The following is a 22,967-nucleotide window of genomic DNA, read 5'->3' as shown; positions in this document are numbered from 1 at the left end:
AGCGCTGTAATTGGATTCCAAGATATTTTACACCCTAATAAAATGATGAGCTTATAACCGGATCTGGTATACAGATTATAAATATTTTTATTTTTTTTTATAATATTTTGGTGGACATGCAATGATTGTTACCACTATAGACATTGGCGCTGTAATGAAATAAAAATATACTTTATTCTAGTAGATTAATACAAGCACTTTTGAATCTTCATTTTACAGAAACGTATTAAATTTAAAGCTGCCACCGGTTCGGAATGTAGATTCTACCAAGAATTATCCGATGGGTACTACCACAGAATGTCCCATAGAAAAATTATTGAGAAACGAAACGAATTTTCTTACGGTTTTTATTTTCAAAAACGATTTAAAAACTGTGATTTTAATTTTATTATAAACATAATCACCGATTTTCATACATCTTGCAAAACTTACGAACTACATTCTGTGTTTCACCCCCTTAAGTAATAAAAATATTTTGAATGTTTATATCTCTTCACAAAAACAGACATTTCATATTTAAAAAGTGATATTTATATCTAACGAGATTATACATTACATGAATATGTTTATATATAAAAATATATAATATGTGTGTTTTAAATGTTATAAAACAGTAACTACTGAGTATCTTGCCGGTTCTTTTCAGTAGAATCTACATTCCGGACCGGTGGTAGCTTCGATAGTGAAGTTTTGTAAAATGACGATTCAAAAGTCCTTGTAAAAGCCTACTTGAATGAAGTATTTTTTGAATACCTGTATTTCAGATCACAAGTTCTACGGAAGTGATGTTCACCTTCTTAAATAATGTCTAACACATTACCATAATCCTAAATACTTATTCCCATATAACCAAGATCAGAAATGATAGATTTCCATATAAACTGTCATCACCCTTTCAACCCTCTTAAAAGATGAATTTTGAAAAATCCTTTCGCTCCTCTCACTTAAGTGTCATAAGGAATTCCTTTACAAATTTCATCCTATTAAATCCAACATTTAAGGCATTTGTTGTTTTAAAATTGTATTAGGTAGATTGTTTTCATAAAAACTTCTAGTAATAAAGGAAATTATAATTTATTGCACCGTTTCATTCGGTTCCATTAACTGATTATTACGTTAGTTTTATTGATTTGTTGAAAGCAAGTGCCGAGTCGCAATAGCCCAATAGAATATACTATTGAGTTTTTATCGATTTGTTCGATTTAATTCTGTAATAAAACGATTCATAATCACTTATAAAGCCTTATTAAATTAACAGTATTTGGATATATATATATATTTTAAAAATTACTGTGACGACGAAATAATCCCTGTTTTTTTTTCTCTGATAAAATATGTGGTTTTTTTTTGCGTTATTTTATGTCTTACGTTTGCAATATATGCGTTCCTAAATAATTATTCCGATTCTGATGAAACTTTAATGAGTTTATCTGCGTACACAGATCCTTTGCCCTAAATTGTGTCGTATTTCATTGTAAATGTTTTATGTACCCTTGTGATACTCAACACAGGGACGGTATCTTTTTTATGTCATAGGTGGCAAACGAGTAGGAGGCTCACCTGATGGAACACCTGCAACACCTTGACAGGCTTGCTGGTGCTTTGCCAGCCTTTAAGGAAGGCGTACGTTCTTATAGCTTGTATAGTTATAGTTTTACAGGTTTTATCGACATTAAAACATAGAAATATCAATCAAAAATCATTATCTAATCGAATGAATGAAATCTAAGATCTTTCACGTAATCGACTAAGGAATGTAATTGACTTATGACTAAATAACTATCCCAGAAACATTCATTAAATAACGGCAACCTCGCGAACCGATGACCCCTTGACCTATTTGCCCATTCAATTGTAGTTACTCTATTTATGTTGGCAGCGTTGATAGAAACACAATCGAATAGGTTATAAACACACAGACAATCAAAAAGACTTAGTTATGGTTCGCTGTAAAAACTAGCTGTAGAAAATCACTAACGTCTGTCGAACATGGTGATTATCATTTTTTTTTGTTTTGTTTTTGTCTCTACACAGACATGTTGTGCCTTTGATGGTTCTTTTTGTGTGTGAGCAATTATAATTTAAACGCTATTTTAGTATCACAATATTTATTTTTTAAATTACGTCACATAGTAATTACACAATTAAATATTTTAATTGAGTACAATAAATATCCATCAAATAGCCAATCCGCCATCTTGGATGTCCGCCATGTTGGATTTAAGTCACGTGACAATTTTTTTCGTATTCCTGACAGCAAACCCTTTCATTTGATATCCATATCATGGGGTGGATTTCAAGCAGCCAGTCCGCCATCTTGGGGAGGCCGCCATATTGGATTTGTTATGACGTATCTTAGCTAGTCATGTATTGTCATCAGAACTCAGATCGTGTGCAAAAATTTATCCTAATCGAACACCGGGAAATGGGTCAACTTAAAATTCCAAGATTTTCTAACATACATAGTTAAAAGTGAAGCTAATATGAGCGTTCTAAAAATAAAAGGAAATGCAAATATCCGGTAGTGTGTAGTAATTGATATATAATATTAATATTATACATGCGAAATCATCTTTGACTATTTATCTGTTACGATTTCAGAGCTTAACTGTGCCTGTAGTTACACTGGCTCACTCAACCTTCAAACCGAAACATAACAAATTGGTGAAATTAACACAATCAGCTTATCTGAACCCATCGTAATTTCTCAGTTTTTTTTGCCGCACATGTAAGTTACTTCACTGTTTGTTGAGCGATATAAATACATACACAAGTTTTCCACTTGAAAAGATCAATGATGCTTCACCGTCTTTGAACCCGTGACCTTCAAATCGATGTGTTCTATCTCTGGGCCATCACAGTTCTTTTGATTATAGTTAAACCTATGTTTTAAAGATCTTTATCTTTCTTAAAAATTACATGATGCTATCATAAACACTCTGCCAAAGTGTTATACTGAACGAGATGACTTTTTTTTTCAAACATATCAACGCAACAATCTATTAAATGTCGAATCAATACGCAATATACATATATTAATTATATTTTATTAATTATTGAAACATTTCAGACGAGATATGCCAGTCGTGTGCATTAAACACGTGATTTTGTTGAAATATAGAAAAACCAATGAGTTTTCATGTGCCTAATTTGTCTTTATAAATCTCATACTCGATGTAGGAAAACATTGTTAAGAAACATGTGTATGTTGGATGAACTTTACAACCTGTGTAACCACCAAGCCATCATGGGGCAATGTGGTGTTATAAACTCCTAACCTTTACAAATGGAGAGGGCTAGCCCAGCAGTAGAAAAGTATCATATTTATTTTATGGCACATGTTGGCGGCCGAGCATATGAGTCACCTGATCGTAAGTGGTCACGAGCGCCCAAAGTCAATGGCGCTGTAAGAAATATTGACCATTCCTCACATCGCCAATGCGCCACCAACCTTGGGAACTAAGATGTTATGTCCCTTATGCCTGTAGTTACACTTAATAAGTACATAAATAGAAAATATAGTATCAGTTTACTCGCACATTTTCTTTTCCGAAAACAATCGACTACCTGCCTCGTTGATTTAGAGGCTGAGGTGATGAGGTCAAACCTCAGGTCGGGTCATAAAAAAAATATTGGGATTTTCCATTTCTGATGAAAATTTCTCAGCAAAAGTCCGGGATATCGAAATAGAAAGGGTGTACTGCGTCTTAACTCTTTTCAGTCGTGTCGTGTCCCGAGAGAGAGGGAAAAGAGACTGTGCTCGTGTGAGCGCAGTCGCTTTTCCCAGATATTTCAGGGTACATGTGTGTGTACACACATGTACCCTAAAATATGTCTTGTCTAGTTGTCTGGAACCACAACAATGCTAGTTCAAAACAATTCTTTTGAACGGGAAATATTTAAAAGTGGGTTAATTATTAATAACGTATCCATCATCCATCGTAATCACGTAAGTTTTAATTATTTTAATGGATCAGTGGTTTTATTACGACGATAAATAAATAACTACTGATGGCGCGCTTCCGAAGAACATCAAAATCTCGAATACATTTAATAATCGTAAATCATTTACATTACATTTAAATTAGCGGCCTTTGAGCTAGCTCCCTTTGAGGAGAAGGTTTGGAGCATATTCCACCACGCTGCTCCAATGCGGGTTGGTGGAATACACATGTGGCAGAATTTCGTTGAAATTAGACACATGCAGTTTTCCTCACTATGTTTTCCTTCACTGCCGAGCACGAGATCAATTTTAAACACATTAAAATTCAGTGATGCATGCCTGGGTTTGAATCTGCAATCATCGGTTAAGATGCACGCGTTCTAACCGATATACTCGACAATGATTGCTGCCGATTCTTATTAAATAATTATTAAAACTAGTGACCAGCCTCGTCTAGGCACGGATGCATTTTTTTAATAAAGAAAATGATATGATATAATTATAATTAATACCCTATAACACTCAATAATAAAGCACCTTTCTACCGTAACAAACTAAAAAACTTTACTTCTCCATAATATTATTATAGCTGGTGCATATTTTTGACATTATTTTTTGATATTGCTTGATCGATGACCGTTGTAGTAGACACAGATAATTTAAAATTTTGAAGAGAGTTTTTATATCTTACCTTTTTTTAATTTTCTGGTAGATATAAATGAAGCATCATCTATAGTCTATTCCTATCGAAGAAGGAATCATCATCCTCCTGCCCTTATCCCAATTTTACTCGGGGTCGGCGCAGCATGTCTTCTTCTTCCATACTTCTCTGACGTCATCTCACAAGTAACATTATTTCTAACCATATCCTCTTTCACACAATCGATTCAACATTTCTTAGGTCGTCCCCAACCTCTATATCCATCTTATATATATATAATCCCCTACCTATATATCGAAGAAGGAATAAAAATAAAAAACCTTTGATTCAGGTATTTCATGCGATTTGTTAATAGCTCATCTACATCTTGCACTAAGTTAGACAACTGACTAATATTGATACAGCTCGTCTAATGTCTTTCGGTTACTTTCATAGTATTAATTCATATGGCATATTACTTCGGGATAAAGCTAAGGATATTTAATCTGTTTTTATTTTACAAATAGAGCTATTCATAATCTTGGAGCTAAAGATGTTCGGGATGTTTTTAACAAACTAGTAATACTCACTGTTCAACACACAGCGTCACAGTAAAATTGATCGCTTTGATAGAATTAGTGATAATCATTGTATAAACACGAGACGCTAGGATAAGCTTACAACGCTAAGTTTCCGACTCGGCAAAGTCAATAATTAATTCTTCGAGCAATGTATCCGTTTCTGCAATAAAATTCCACAGATATTTTTAACTGTACCGATTGTCATTTGTTAAAAATATTAATAAATGGCCGTATAGATAATAAAAGAGCGTGGAGTTAATATTTGTTGACTTTCAGACAGGATAAATTACTTATACTTAATAATATTTAACTAACACAATGCTTCTTAAATATTGGAAAAGAGTAACTACTAAATTTCATATCGGTTCTTCTCGGTAGAATCTACATTTCGACACGGTGTTTTACTTTTAATAAAGTTCTGTAAAATGACACAAAAGTGCTTGTAAAAGCCTAATTGAATAAAGTATAATTTGACTTCATTTGATTTACTTGTAACAGTTCTTGATTAATATATCTTTATTTATAACACAACACTATTCCGATAACAGCTTTGTCGATTCGAAGCGCCATTTTTTCGCATATCCATAGAGTATATCATAGTTTATTCGAGCTCTCGACCAATGATATCGCGTCAATTCGATGTCAAATGATGTTTATCTGTCTTTTGTCCTCTTGTGGGGACTACACACCCTCGCTCGCTATAATAGTTGATATAAGTTAAGGCGAAACAAGTCTATCTGATTTAACTTACACAATACATAATGTATGATATAATATTATGTGTTTGTTCCTATATCACGTGCGATTAACTATATTATATCGGCGTCAAAGTCATAGTAACGTCTCTTAGTCATATACAGAATAAAGTCACTATATATAAATTACTTTTAAATGTTTTTACATTTGTTATACCGAAGAGACACTGGCTTTATAATAGATAGAAAAAAAAATATAGAACACGGCCCGATTTAAAAAATAAATATATAAACAAAACTGAGAAAACAATAAATAAAAAAAGTATACACGACTTAATCTTAAAAAAAAACATCACAACAATAAAGAAAAGAAAAATTAAAAAATAAGGTATTTTATAAACAATGACAGCAATCATGTCCTAAATAATTACACCAGATTAAGACCACAGCTTTCAAGGGTTCAATAAGCCAACGCTGATTGTCAATGGCGAGCCAATGACAAGCTGTGACAATCCTAATATTAATATTTAATATAAATACTTAAACATAAAATAACACTATTTATATTTTAATATTCAATAAATATAAAATAATGATAGCATAATTAAAATAAAATTTAGCTTAAATAACATAATAACTAACGATAATATATTTATTGATACTTACGTAATAACGCCTTCGCATTTTACTAAAAAAAAAACCTAACCTAACTGACATTGACGGATTCGCAGATTTATTTTTTGCTGCGGTGGCGTTAATACGTAAGTACCTTTTTTACTTAAGCTGATTAAGATTATATGCGAGTCGGAAGTAAGGAACGCAAGGTTTAAGGAACTCATCGATTTAACAGACAGACGCGTGAGCCGGTGAATGGACGCGATCACGTATCAACTATGAATTATTTTGCAACAAACTCTCACTCTAATATCAAATATGATATTACCCTTGTGTAATTATACAATAATCATTCAAACCAAAGGCATAAATACTACGCAAAGACTTAACAAAGTAAATAATGTAATTGTAATTAAATACAAATAAATACGTCACAATGTACATATATACAAAAACAAAATGCAGGGTTGTCACGCAGTCTATATAGTATACTATATAGCAGGTATATAACCCACTCATCAAAACGCACTGAATCTTCTTGTATGAGTTTTGTATATCGGTTGAGTTTTTTTTAGTTTGACAGTATAAAAACACGGTCATCATTTTTTACTAAAAATTAGCTTACGCTTAGCAAACCTGAAAGACTAAATATAATTTTAAATTCACGTGAGTAGACTCACAAATAGTATTCGTCCGTAATTTTGTAGGTACAAGGGTCTGGCCTAGATTATTATTAGAGATAAAATTGAACAAAGATACTAAAAGTCGTAAAACTAAATTGAAATTATCATTATCCGACGAGAGGTACGGAATTTTATGTACAATATGACTCAAACTAGGACACGTAAGCACCCTGTATAATATATCCGCACCTGAACTCTCTCAGGTCGTGTTGGATTTCCGTTGCGTATACTTGTAAATTTTCAGGCACCACTGAATTTTCATGTGCTTAATTTGTGTTTATAATTCATCTCGTGCTCGGCGGTGAAGGAAAACATCGTGAGGAAACCTGCGTGTGTCTAATTTTAACGAAATTCTGCCACATGTGTATTCCACCAACCCGCATTGGAGCAGCGTGGTGGAATATGCTCCATACCTTCTCCTCAACGGGAGAGGAGGCCTTAGCCCAGCAGTGGGAAATTTTCAGGCTGATTGTGTTTATTATGTTTTATACTTGTAAAATCCTTTGTCCTGACTGACTGAGTCATGTCAAATCTATGCATGTGAGCAATCAATACAATAAGTTTACCTTTCTAGATTCAAGAAAACTGAAATTTGGAACATAGGTTAAGAAAGAAAGGATTCTTGGAAATATCGACTCAAAAGCGATATTGGGTAAACTTGTATGAATTTACCCACAAGAAGTCAGGCCACCCACCTACTTTTACTTTGTGGTAGAGTTTTGGGCCCGTCTGGGTAGATAAATTGATTATTACTAAGAAACCGCAATTGTTTTTATATTATATTTGATACAAACGATCAATGACAATTTAAATTATAAAGCTAAATAAAATACAGTCTCCTGTATTTTAAAGGTAAAAGCTACGAATTTAAAAAATCACGGCGAACTATTCTCTGCGCTATTAACAGCCAACGAAGCGTTCGGTTCTTTGAAGTTTTACTTCTGGACATTTAACCTTGTGCTAACTAGTTTATCTGTGCTTAACTTTCAACTATTTAGCGATAACCCATATATTTTTTACAAGAATGTGAAATTCAGTCCTGTCACGTCAAAAGTCTCAATTGAAAGCGGGTTAGCAGCAAAGCGTAGCTATATAATAATATTATATACAAAAACTTTAGCCGAAACGTGCGCCATCATCTGATATAACTTTTATGCATGTTGGTTTAGCAGATTCTTTTTCAATTGGACATTACAATAAAAACTTTACATGTTGATAGGGCTTTGTGCAGATCGTCTGGGTAGGTGCCCATTCATTTCTCGAGCCAAACAGTAATGTTAAGTATTGTTATATTCCGGTTTGAAGAGTGAGTAAGCCAGTGTAACTACAGGCATAAGGGATTATAGTTCCCAGGGTTGGTGGCGTATTGGCGATGTTAGGAATGGTTAATATTTCTGACAGCACCAATTTCTACGGGTGGTGGTGACCACTTAACTTCGGGTTGCCCATTTGCCGGTCCGCCTACATCTTTATATATGTATACAAAAGCGAAATACCACTTACTGATTAACCACGAAATCTCAGAAACTACAACATCTACAAACTTGAAATTTGAAAAGTAGGTTTCTTATAGGGTTTCGACATTCGTTAAGAACGGATTTTCCGAAACTACACCCTTAAGGGGGTAAGACGGGGGTTTTGTTTATTTGTTGTATAAAGCCGCAGGTTCAGCTAGTATTATATAAAAAATAATAATTACGTTACTCACGAGTTACGTTAAGTCACAAGAATGAAGACGAAGGAAAATAAGATTAGGTACGCTTGCGTTTGCTCAGTCTTGTGTACTATAACATATCTTCATAATCAGATACCGTCAAGTAACGTCAAATGATCTTTAACCCCTAAAGTGTCTTAACAAGTCGTTTTATTTCGTGCATAATCCATTTTGGCTGACATTTACGTGAAATTCAGTCTATATTTTGCAACGTTAGCGAGGCTATGACGAATTGATAATCAAATTACTCACAATAGATATACAAGGGGATAAAGATCGACAATAGTAATAATTAATCCAAAAAACGTAAATTATGATACTGCCTCGTAATAAAATTATGTAAGTACACAAAAAAATATACAAATTAAAAAGATAATATCCACCACAGACTATATGTCTGTGTAGATACAAATTTAACAATAAAAAAAAGATGTTAAAATCCATATGTCCGATGTACTTTGCCTTAGTGAAGGTCAGCTAGCTTAAACTCCACGTGCCCTATCCACAGGGCCATATTCGCTCATAAGGAATTTAATGTCCATAAAACAAATTCATAACTGGACATTATCCAGACACGAATATAAATTTTGGTAATGGTTATGAGACATTTTATTTCGAGTTTAATTTAATACGAGTAAATATACTGGAAAAGAATGCGATTGAATTTATTGTTGGCTATTTAAGGAACAATCCGCATTGCACACAGATAGTGCCTTTACATTATACGTAACTTTGTATCTTTAGAATTTAGAAGTTCTTTCCAATAGCCACCACCACTTTTAGTCCAGCGCTCACAAAAGCATCAACCCATATCGCCGCTTCTCCACCAGACATAGGAACTAAGATGTTATTTCCCTTGTGCTGGAGTTACACTGGCTCACTTACTCTTTTTTAAAGTATTGACAGGAGGAAAAACAAACAGGCCACCTGATGGTCAGCGCCTGCCCAGAGAGATATTAACGCTGTAAGAAATATTAAAAATTCCTTACATTACCAATGTTCCACCAATCTTGGGAGCTAATATGTCACATCATATTTTCATATCCGCTTTTAAAAACGGATCCCTGTACTGCTAAGTACGGCGGTATCTGATTTCTGGTTAGTACCTACCCAGACGGGCTTGCACGAAGCCTTAACGCCAAGTAAACAACAAATCGAGACGTGAATTCTTCGCATAAAGCTAGTGTCACATAGGTGTTTAAATAGTTCCAATAGATAAATTAAAAAAAACCTCTACAATAACTAACACGCAAATGTAGCCGAAGTTATTTTCATTATTTTGCAATAAGGTTAAGTTTGCTTATTCCGAAATCTCAATGGTACGTTCCATTCTTAAGAGTACTATTACTCTTCATGGCTTTCAAAATTGAATCAACATGGATTTAGGCACACCGATTGCTATTACAGACGCAGATTGAATCATTAATAATGAACAACGCATTGCTCTTATCATTGCCAAACTTTATTTTGTATCGCATACATATAGATATACCTTAATGTACAAGAACAAAAAAAATTAATAGAGAATCAATGAAAATATTTTTTTAATAGCGATTTTTTTTTCATTTTCTTAGGTTACTTTTATATTTCTAGCTATTTTATTATTGTTGGCTAATGTATACACTCAAAACTATAAACGGCAAACATAACGCGCGGATGTTGTGCGAAGATAGAGTTGAAATCCATCGAGACGAATCAATTGCTTTTCAAAAACAGACTAAAAGTCTTGATCATATAATCATCCGATCATTATTTGGAACTGTTATATTAAAAGTTGCACACAATATCTGAGTAAGTTTTACGACGTCTATAGACGTTTATTGTCCCAGGAAGTCTTACATTAGCAGCCTGTAAATTTCCCACTGTTGGGCTAAGGCCTCCTCTCCCTTTAAGGAGAAGGTTTGGAGCATATTACACCACGCTGCTCCAATGCGGTTTGGTGGAATACACATGTGGCAGAATTTCGTTAAAATTAGACACATGAAGGTTTCCTCACGATGTTTTCCTTCACCACCGAGCACGAGATGAATTATAAACAAAAATTAAGCACATGAAAATTCAGTTGTGCTTGCCTAGGTTTGAACCCGAAATCATCGATTAAGATGCACGCGTTCTAACCACTGGGCCACCTCGGCTTAGTGAAGTCTTAAGTCATTAAATCTTTATCATCTTATTCTTAAATAATGAAACCTAATGTCAATTGTAAGAGGCAAGAACTATAAGAAAACGAGCACGCTTTATATCTGAGAGCTCATAATTGGCAGAACAACACCGATGTCTGAACTTGCCAAATGACCAAATATTGCCAATGTTTACAAACCAGTATCAATTACACGTCGATAAGATTATTTATTTGTTCATATACGTTTCTATGCTATTACATGAAGCTGAAGAGCTAATCTCAGGATCTACTAAGCCAATTTAAAGAGAAATACAAAGTCGTTGAACAGCCCATTGTTTGAGACAGGATATAGTTTTAAATACCATGACCTATGAAGGCGGAGCAATTACGCAGAACTAATTAGTTAGTATATTATTAAATTGTAAAACAATGAGACAAAAGTACTGGAGGAAGTACGTGAAATAATTTGTAAATTATTTATAAGAGGTATCATAATTGCGCAAACTCAAAACACATTTATTTTTAACGAATGTCTGAACATCTCTAGCCCAACCTACATTGAAAAACGTCACAGTTGAAAAATAATGAATCGGTATTTAATTGAGGAACAGTCAAGAACTCTAGCCGCTGGTATTCAAAATCTATTCATAACCAGTATATCATAAAAAATAATTCCGGATCGCAAACTTTCGATTCTGATATAACAATAATATGATGATAAACCACCAATAAATCATCATTTATCTTCGCTATGCATAAAATTTGAAGACATAATGACTCAACCAATATATAAATTCATCGTGCATCGGAGAATCGCACTTAAAGCTCTAAGAATAGAGATCGAAATTCTATCGAAATCACCTTCGTATTGTACCGTACAAAGAACAATTATAGATCACTGCAACGCATGCGCAAGATCTATTATTGCATTTCAAATGGGTCATGTACTGGGTAGATCAAATGTAATTGTTAGAAGCGTATTTTATTCACATCTCTTTAAAACAAAATATCAATACGGCTCAGGATCCCATATTTGACAGTAGCATATATAAAATTTCGAAGACTTTTTACTTGGTGGTAGGGCTTTGAATAACCCTGTCTGGGTAGGTACCACCCACTCATCAGATATTCTACCGCCAAACAGCAATACTTAGTATTGTTGTGTTATGGTTTGAAGGGTGAGTGAGCCAGTGTAACTACAGGCACGGGGAACATAACATCTTAGTTCCCGAGGTTGGTGGCGCATCAGTGATGTAAGGAATTGTTAATATTTCTTGCAGCGCCTTTGTCTATGGGCGGTAGTGACCACTTACCATCAGGTGACCTATTTGCTCGTCCGCCTACCGATATCATAATTCACTAGTTCATAGTGATCAAACATTAAAAGACCTGAAGATCAGAGAAATAATTACGTCGCTTCAAATATGACAAATCAAGTTCATCGACTAAAAGGCCCAAATGCACTATGCAATAACTGCCTGTTAACGTCCCATTGCTGGGCAATCTCCCTTTTAAGGTTTAGAGCTTACTTAGTTGTTAGATTAGGCAGATTCTCATGGAACTCGTGCAGGTTTCCTCTAGATGTTTTCCTTCACAGCCGAGCACGAGATGGATTAAAACCATCAAGGCTCTATATACAGGTATCTTGAAAATAACGACTAAAACAACTAAGGATAGATATTCGTATATAACATTAGCCGCCACGATAAGTCTATTAAAAGACACAACTAAAAAGCAAATAGATCCAAATCATCATTTTAGCTTCATTTAGCTCTTGTTTTAAGGTCACTAGTGACAGGCAAGTTTTAGGATAGTTTACCCTTTGCCCTTTTCTGACAACGTCTATGACTTATTAAGACGTAAAAACGTACCAAACGAACAAATAGATAAACTCATTTTATAATGTATTATATTTGTTAGGAAGATGTGTTTTTCACGTAAATTCCGTCGTTTAATTGAATTGTATTTAAATGATAAAAGAATCAACAGAACAGAACTTCTTTCTTAAAGTTAAAGTTGGACGCGTTACAATAAATATCTTCCGGATGAGATGAGGTAAGAAATACGTAAAAATTTAATTTTAGAATGGACGTAGAGCACTATAATAACGAAAGTTTAACTCAGAAAATGCAACTAATAATATTAAACTTAGTTTCGATTGTGTTTTGTTTGTTTAAGCAAAAGTGTAAAAATTCTTATGAGAACTAAACGAAATTTTATTTTTAAGCGCTCGCTTGCTTTAAAAGCTTTGAGAATAAAATTATATTTGGTTAAGATATGGTCAATTTTTCGATAATTCGCATAGCTGAGTTGGGTACTCAACTGATTAATTTTAATATGCAATGTTATTTTGAAAGTGCTAACCAAGCTATTGATAAAGATTTAATATTTTTTTTCCATACCAAATATCATATCTTACACAGCTAGGACTGGTAATTAGACATTTGTGCTTCTAGCTAGCTAGATCTATCTCGTTGATCTAGAAGCTCGCTATAAGGGCTCAGATTTAAGGTTCAAATTTCAAGACGGGTCACAAAAGGTAATTGAATATTTCAGTCGAGAAATTCTCAAAAATTTAAATTAGTTTTTCAGAATTGACTCCCGACGCATGAAAGATGTCAAAGAACGTAAAGCTGTTGGTTCTAAATCAAAATCAAAATCAAAATATACTTTATTCAAGTAGGCTTTTACAAGCACTTTTGTCATCGTCATTTAACAAACTATTTAAAGTAAAGCTACCACCGGTTCGGAATGTAAATTCCACCGAGAAGAACCGGCAAGAAACTCAGTAGTTACTCTTTTTCAACATCTAAAAATACAGTCATGTTAGTTAAATACAATTATATGTGTATGTTATGTCTCCTGCCTGGAAGTCAACAAGCATTAACTCCACGCTTTTTTATCATCAATATACTCTTGTATCGAATAATATGACATAATACTGTAAAAATAACCAAAATATATTAGACGAGCGGTATCAATATAAGTTAGTTGTCTAACTTTTCTAATCGCGTATGCTGCGGAGCTGAGTCTTCCTGTCAGGGACGATGAGGACTCCACTGAAATTTGGAATCCAATGCTATTCCCAAAAAAAACCGTAGTATCGGCTACATCAAGACGGCCACCATCGGCCAAAGTAATCGCTTTCCAGTCATGTCAGAATTATCATCACATCTGTGCGAGAGGGAGTGCACTTCTGTTTGCGCACACACTTGTGCCCTAAATAGGCTATTTGACTGGTTTTTACAATTCATTTTATATTATTTAGTAGAGGTTAAGGAACCAGGTAAAAGTTGTTTTTTTTTTAAATTCTAGTACATATTTGCTGAAAAATATCAAATTAAAAATTCCATATTTAAATACTGCGCGAAAACGCAACTTTAACAATATGGCGCTGCAATGGGGTCGGTGACGTCACTTGCCTGTATTGTAATCTGTGGCACATATAATCCACATACAGTAGGCAAACGAGGTTAACAAGCAAGTGACGTCATCATAAGCCCGACCGAACCGAACGAATCAGGAGCGTTTTGTGTCACGTGACAAACGTTTAAAAAAATGCATTTTTATTTATGGATCAATTAATTATTATTTTCGACTTTCGTTAATAAATAACCATTTTGAAACTCATATTATATACTAATTACAATAATTGACACTTTATTTTTCGCCTTGTCAAATAGCCTATTATAAAAAATAACACACCTTATTGTACTGAGTGCCATAAAGTAGAAGACGCTTATCATATCATAGTGGAGTGTGTCCGGAACGAAGTTGAAAGGTCGCTTATGAAATTTGAAAAAGGAATAAATTTATATGAGGTTGGAAAATGTAACAGTATTTTGGCTTCTCCTCAATCGGAGGAGGCACAAATGTTGTATAAACTTGTTTTATTAGCTATTAAGCGTAGATAATTATATATGATGTGATAAGACTGTGTATGTTCCAATGAGGGTGGCGTGATCATATTTGATCAAACCCTCTATAATAAAGTAAGATAAAAAAAAAAAATAGCCTATTATGTCCCGAGCAGTTGGCTTGTCGTTCTTGTGATTGGCTACATTGCGAAAATCGTTCAGGTATACATCTTTACACTAACATCATGGACAAAGTCTACACATTCAACCCACTCATCCATTCTACGGTTTCCTTTATAAATAAAATACAAGTGTTATGTATATAATTATATCTTAAGAAGTTATGTCCTCCATTTTATTATTAAACGATTATCACTAATCCAAGGAAACGCTGACGGTGAACGTTTGCCGGATTACTCGGCCTCTGAAATTCTAATCGAGTTTGTGAAGATCTTTGGATTACACTTAGAATGGTTATTTCACTTCATTCACAGTTCATTGTATTTGTATAACTAAATTTTTTATCTCATGTAACTTTGTTTTTATTTCTTTAAAAATATTATAATGTTTAATTGAAATAAAAGTTGGTACCACATTTCTCGTGTTTGTACGGTGAGATGATATCTGTTAAAATATGTCTTAACCAATCATTGCGAGTACCCAGACAGCGCTACTGAATTGTAACTAGTACATCAAAAGTTGAAAGTTTCAGGTAGAAACAAAACAACACTGAAGCCAATTTCAAATTGACATTCCATATTTTTAACTATTAGGGAATCTTGAGTATAAATAGTGTTTAAAAAAACAAACAATATTATACGGCAGTCATTCTTGTAAAACGAATAACAACCACTCTGTGGAACCAGCTTTCGCCGACGGTTTTTCCGAACCGATACAACTTGGGAACCTTCAAGAAAAGAACGTACTCTTTCCTGAAAGGCCGGCAACGCACCTGCAAGTCCCCCAGTGTTGCAGATGTCCATGGGCGGTGGGAGTCACTTTCCATCAGGTGAGCCTCCTGCTCGTTTGCCATCTATGACATAAAAAAAAAAAAAAAAAAAATAAAGAATAAAATACTAACTACATTCCTTGAGTACATTTTATTTTGACTTATCGAGGAATCATTTACTCACTAGTAGGACTATTTGCGAGCCCGTCTGGATAGTCACCATGTACCCATCAGACATTCCACCGCCAAACAACTATAATTATCATTTTTGTATCCCGTTTTGAAGGGTAAGTGAGCCAGTGTAACAAAAGAGGGACAAAACATCTTAGCTCCCAAGGTTTGTGGCGCATTGGTGTGATGTAAGGAATGGTTCAAATTTCTTACATTGCTATATTTATGGGCGACGGTGACCACTTACTATCAGGTAGTCCACTCGCCCAAAGCAAATAACCCGAATAATAGTACGTAAACACGAATTAGCATATCTGCGAGTTAAAATTACAATTAACTTTATAGCGGAAATTTCGCTCTCGTAAAGTTGGCAAGACTGCTCGTAGCATTATTGCACAGTACACCAAAATTCCGACTTTAACAAACAACACGTCCATTAGATTAGAAGGCTATTTGAATGTATTGCATTATAAATCGCTTTCTGGCGATCCATAATGTAATTGAAACAGACATGGGCTATAGAAATCAAATCTTACTATAAGTGATACAGTAACTCTGTCTGTTTGTCTATTACCCTTTCCCACCTGAAACACTGAACAAAACTTTATGAAATTCGTTATGAAGTCACACGAAGTTGGCAAACGAGCAGGAGACTCACCTGGCTCCTGCTCGTTATGCCATAGATTATACCGAGAAGAACCGGTAAGAAACTCATTAGTTACTTTTTTCCAACATTTGAAATACTAAGCTACTTCAGGTAAATACAATTACATTTATAAAATATATCCTGCATAAAGGTCAACAAGTATTAAGTCCACGCTTTCTCACCAAAGCATGCCTTATTTATTCATGCTTAAAAAAACTATATGAATTTACGAATCGGCAATGAATTGAAAACAGTAAGTGCTTAAATATATACAAATATGAATTAAAAATAGTTACTGTATAAATCTTGACCGCGTGGTATGGTGGCAAGAATGCTAGCAGCATTTTTCCCCGTTGAAATGCAATTCCGATCCTCTGGACTAAAAACGAACCAGCCCTCCTGTCACCAGTGGAAGCAATAAGGCGAGGTGTTATACTTTAGATGAAGCTTTTTGCACCACTACTCCAATATCGACAAAGTAAATATTATCTGCGGGATTTTACTATAGAAATGTACCTAATAAATAATACCTTGCTCCAAGAAGGATTTATTGACTTTGCGAAGTCGAAAACTTGGCGTTATAAGCTTATACTTCTCGCTTATGTTCGTCCACGAAGTTGGTTCCGTAGGGGTAATCTATCAGGCGGTCATCCGCAAGGTTATTTTAATTATGAAAGGATTATTTTTAATCTTTTATTTTTAATTATTGTATTTCATTCAACACCAAATAAAATGTTATTGGAGACAATTAATATAATATATTTTATATACTAATATAATATATTTAAAAAAAAAATAATTTGCAAAAGTGCACGACTCACGCACATTAACTTGGTGGTAGGGCTTTGTGCAAGCCCGTCTGGGTAGGTACCATCCACTCATCAGATATTCTACCGCCAAATAATAGTACTCTGTATTGTTGTGTTCGGGTTAGAAGGGTGAGTGAGCCAGTGTAATCACAGGCACAAGGGACATAATATCTTAGTTCCCAAAATTGGTGGCGCATAGGTGATGTAAGGAATGGTTAATATTTCTTACAACGCCTTTGTCTATGGGCGGTGTTGACCACTTACCATCAGGTGGCCCATACACTCGTCCGCCAACCAATGCTATAAAAAAAAATACATTGAATCGAAGAAAAAACAAGTCAACAATACAAGTCTTATGGTTTGTTATTAATTATTTTTTTATTAAACACAGTAAGATTCACTCCATTTTATTCCCAATTTGATACCGACAAACATACAAAACGTTAAAAATGTGTCTGTCGATTGGTGATTTCTCGCAAGTAATTGTATTTTTTTAGGGTTCAAGTTTGATTAACGGAACTATTTTGAACTATCGTGTTTTTTTGTACATTTCTATTATATTAAATTAATTTTTAAAAAGTACGGAATTAACCTCCATTAAGGTATCTTCACTGCGGTATGCAAACTAATTCTGTGAAGAATAAAATATTTTTTCGATGGTAGGACTCCTCGATGCTTTACATCATCGCACAAAAATACAAAACATATTTCTACATCGAGCCGAGACGGCCCAGTGGTTAAAACGCGTGCATCTTAACCGATGATTTCGGGTTCAAATCCAAGCAAGCACCACTGAATTTTCATGTGCTTAATTTGTGTTTATAACTCATCTCGTGCTCGGCGGTGAAGGAAAACATCGTGAGGAAGCCTGCATGAGTCTAATTTCAACGAAATTCTGCCACATGTGTATTCCACCAACCCGCATTGGAGCAGCGTGGTGGAATATGCTCCCTTCCTTCTCCTCAAGAGGAGGCCTTAGCCCAGCAGTGGTTTACAGGCTGCTAATGTATGTAATAAATGTAAAATCCTACACCCAACCCTATGGTAGTACTCTTATTTAAATCTTATTAATTGATTCCAATTCCCTTATATGGACCCATTACACGAGTCGAGCTCCTAGGAAATAAAATAATCACACCTCATTGGTCGATGCGCTTCGAAAGTCAATCGTAAGAAATTATTTCGCCAATAAACGTTAAACACATAACCAATGAGCACGCAAGGGCTTGTTACTTAAATCAAATCAAATCAAATCAATCAATTTTATTCAAGTAAACTTCACAACGAAGCGTTTTTGAATCGTCGATATTAAAAAACTATCACTGTTTCGGAAAGCAGCCTCCAGCGAGAAGAAACGGCAAGAAACTCGCATAGTTGCTCTTTTCAAATAAACAGATTTACATTGCTGTTTTTTTACAAAAATTAGTGTCCTGTGATGGAACCCGAGCCTAAATCCAGGCGTTTTTATCTAAAAAGTACTCATTTAATGAATAATAAGACATATTTATTAATTTAGTCTTAATAAACTTTTTAAATTTCGTAAATGGTAAATTGGTTACATTTCCCTGTATCTAATTATATATGCGTATACCATTGCCCAAAAACGTTCTCTGTACCGTATGCAAACGGAAAGTAGGGGTTACAAGTTTATTCTTATTTCTTGTATTAATAGTATGTATATCAGCTTTTATGGAATACTTTTGTATATTCTTCTGTATAAACATTATATTATCATAAATATATTGTGAAGCAGTCGTTAAAACACCTATTTCTTTAAATTTTTCACGTAATGATGTCCTAGAGCTAATATTATAAATAGTTCGGATAGTTCTTTTAGGCGCTCGTCTCGTGTAATAGACTTTAAATACGTTATTTAGACTAAGTTATAATATGTCATGCGTTGACACGTTGGCCCCGTCTCATATCCGAGAAACAATGTTAAGAGCCGGTGCCGCTGCGGAAAAAGCTGAAGCAAAAAAAAGATCTAAATATTCGTGTCTCATGTCAAATTACTTTTTCGTCGAAACACTTGGCCCTTGGAGTAATGGTGCAAAAAGCTTCATCAAAAGTATAACACCTTATTACCTCCACTGGTGACAGGAGGGCTGGTTCGTTTTTAGCCCAGAGGATCAGAATTGCGATTCAACGGGGAAATGCTGCTAGCATTCTTGCCACCATTCCACGCGGTCAAAATTTATACAGTAACTATTTTTAATTCATATTTGTATATATTTAAGCACTTGATGTTATCCATAAAAAAAAAAGTTATAATATTAATTAATGTTTATTTCTCTTTGTTACAGGGGACCAAGCCGATCGAAAGCAGCCACATTCTATGAAAAATCCTATATTTAAATTTTTATCTAAAACTAAACCTAATCAAATCTAATATTAAAGACTGCCTTAAGTTTCAGAAAAAATCCTAACGTATCAATTCTAAACTTGTACGTAACGTATTATTCTAAAATAGATAGGTTCCGTATTACGTATGAAAATAAATGACTAGTGATTATTATATTAAATATTCGTATGATATTCATATTAGATAGGAAGTGGAGGGTCTGGTTCAACAGAGTGATATCCTACAGGTGAGTGCCTTTTATCTAATACATTAAAACCAACTAATAAAAACTAAAAAATCCTCGATTGAAAAAGTATATATGATTTTTTAACATACAAGTTTTAGGAGGTGGTCGTCGAGAGTTAGGTATAAAAAAGTAGATTCCTTCCTTGGAGTTCAAGCTTATTTTGCCAAATTTTATAAACTCAGTTCAATTGTTTGTCCGTCAATGAGTAATAGACATGGAGAGTTACTTTCGTAACGTATAATATTAGTATAGATGAGACCAGGCCTCTGAGCATAATACTTCTGCTTAAGTAGGTGAGGATTTGGTTATCCTCCTGATATCAGAACGGAGTTACGATTTTATTGTAAGATTATTGAGGTTACTAACTTCTACAACACTAATGACTTTTTAGTTGACTGCACACCTTAGGAATGAAATGATCGCCTCCAGGCTGCTTCAAATAACTAAAATATAATTATCATTGTACATAATAATGGTTAAAAATATATATATATATATATATATCCCGCTGAGTTTCTTTCGCCGGTTCTTCTCAGGTCCGAGGTGCTAAATTCCGAACCGGTGGTAGATTTTTGACAATCAATAAGCAAGTATAAACATTTCTATATTGAATAAAGATTTTTGACTTTTGACTTTGACTTTTGACTTTTTTAAGTTCAACAACTCGCAGCGAACTATTGATCTACGAACTGTTAGACAGTTTTTCTTTATTCATCGACAAGAACACTCACTATAGTCGATATTCAAACAAAATCAACATCCGTCCATCATCGGACCTACGATGTCACAGATGGCCACACAAATAAACATGCTAAACTTATTACACAAACTTTTTACGACAGGGGTTTAAAAGTAAGGGTCAATTCTCGGATTTTATTCATTCCGAGGATTATTGTTCTACAGCGTCTATAAATAGTATATAAAACAAAGTCGCTTTCAGCATCTGTCTGTATCTCCGCTCACTTCTACACCAAATAACTGATTCTGATACGATTACTAACCTAGAACGATAAATAAGGAAAGTTTGTATGTAATTATACTCTATTCCAACCCTAACAGGAAAAATGCCAAATAAACAACTTTTAACAGCAAATTGACGCGAAATATCATTGGTCGAGATCTTGATTGTTCTGGTGAATACTATGGATTTGCGAAAAAATGGCGTATTGAACGTCTACGAAAGTGTTAACGGAATTTAGGAAGTTAAATTTAAGTGGAAATAAGTGGTTAAGTGCAATAGTATTGTATTATAAATAAAGATCTATTAATCATAAACTCTTAGGAATTGACGACATAGCTGAGTCATTAACAAATAGCATGAAATACGTAAATCTAAGGCTTGTTTATCTTTTTTCCTACTTCTATTGGAATAGGCTATATGTACAAAATGGTTAAACTATGACGGTGTTTCATACAAAAAACTGTTTTCGTTGGCTTACGTGGTTAATACTGGCTAAAACTTCGCAGAACATAATTATTCAATGTATACAAAATAATCTATACTAATATATTATAAACTTTCAACACTTCAGTGTTTGTTTGTGCCAATTCTAAAAAAAAAACCTCCACATTTAAAAAAAATCGTTATACCTGAGTGATTATAGGGAAGCGGGGGGGGGGCGTCGCTAGTTAATATATTATGATGTCGCCCTGATCAATTTAAGCCACCGCGGCCAATCTTAAGGCAGATCAGACAACAACGAAAAACATATATCCTTTGTCTGTACTATATTATATAGTGCACTCATGTGTGTGCAAACACAGGTTTACCCTTTATTACCTCACTCTCATAAGCCGATGGAACGGCAAATCTGATACGAGAGGAAACAGGCACAGAACCAACAGCTTAACGAGATTACCGAAGCACGGGAATCAACACTACTCTAACTTCCAGAATTCGGGCTGTTACTGTGAATATTTCGATAGAAAAATCCAAAAATGTTGTATCAGACCAATCTGGAATTTGAACTTTGGGTCCGTAGCCATATATCTATCCACTAGACCAACGAGACAGTCAGTTAAAAAATATGATAGAATTAACAGAAATCGGTAGCAATAATTATTATATATTCTACGTACTCGTAATAACACTTTTTGTTTGAAGTTTCGGTGTAGTTACAAAAAAAAACAGAGCAGATTTAATAGTCTGCTTTTAAAGTCAGATAAATAAAAGCCAGAACTTTCAATTACCATTTAACTCGAACGAATAAAAAATAAGAGTGGAGGTGATCCCTCCACTATATCAGTGCGATGATAACGTAAGTTAAATCCAGTACAATATAAATTAATTTTTAATTTCTCGCATTAAGCATACTCTGTATAGTTCTTGTTGAGAAAATAATATCTTAATCCTCAATGGATTCAATTACATCAAACATTTCAATGTATTCAATGAAAATATCCGCTAATTAAAGTGACATTTTAAAAACCGCTTCTTTTATAACCAACGTCCCTGGTATTATACTTGAATTATGAAATACATCCACGGCTTCATACAAAACTACCTATTTCCAAGTAAAACCTCGTAAGTCCAAAACATGTTTTCTTAAATACTTTACATGACTTAACATTACAACGTATATTGGGAGGTGAATTTTTAATACAATCTACATTTCTATTGAGTTTTATGATCTACTAGTTTCTGCTCGCGATTTTGCTCACGTTTGAGAGGGTTCGATCTATCTCTGTGCAAATCTTTTAGATTCGTTGAGACATTCTACCGTGATTGAGTTACAAAAATCTTCGCAATTATAATATTAGAAGGAAGTAAGATGGACCAGGATAAATTAGCTACCAAAAGTCGAATAAGGGTTGTAGCGTATTTAGGTTTATGCGTACATTGAAACGGCAATATTTGTCTATGGAATGATTTGACGTATGACGTACTTCCTTTTTCTCTCCCCTTCTTATGTGAGCCGCGGAAACGTGTGTTATGTGAGTGCGCCGCGCTTTTG

General features: G+C 34.2%; 1 protein-coding gene across 18 annotated transcripts in view; it reads left to right on the top strand.

Moving 5' to 3' along the window:
- The window catches only part of LOC113398863 (muscle calcium channel subunit alpha-1-like), a 109,450-nt gene that overhangs the window by 22,085 nt on the left and 64,398 nt on the right, over positions 1-22,967 (top strand). For all 18 annotated transcript variants that reach the window (XR_010309688.1, XR_010309687.1, XM_064219127.1 and 15 more), the window contains exon 2: positions 19,729-20,013. The gene's annotated coding sequence lies outside the window, so the exon portion shown is untranslated. The remainder of the gene's footprint in view (positions 1-19,728; positions 20,014-22,967) is intronic.

This window comes from Vanessa tameamea, chromosome 26 (genome assembly GCF_037043105.1).
Source record: "Vanessa tameamea isolate UH-Manoa-2023 chromosome 26, ilVanTame1 primary haplotype, whole genome shotgun sequence".
In the NCBI taxonomy this organism is placed as follows: domain Eukaryota; kingdom Metazoa; phylum Arthropoda; class Insecta; order Lepidoptera; family Nymphalidae; genus Vanessa; species Vanessa tameamea.
The sequence above is the reverse complement of the archived record's forward strand: the minus strand, read 5'-3'. Positions and strand labels throughout refer to the sequence as shown.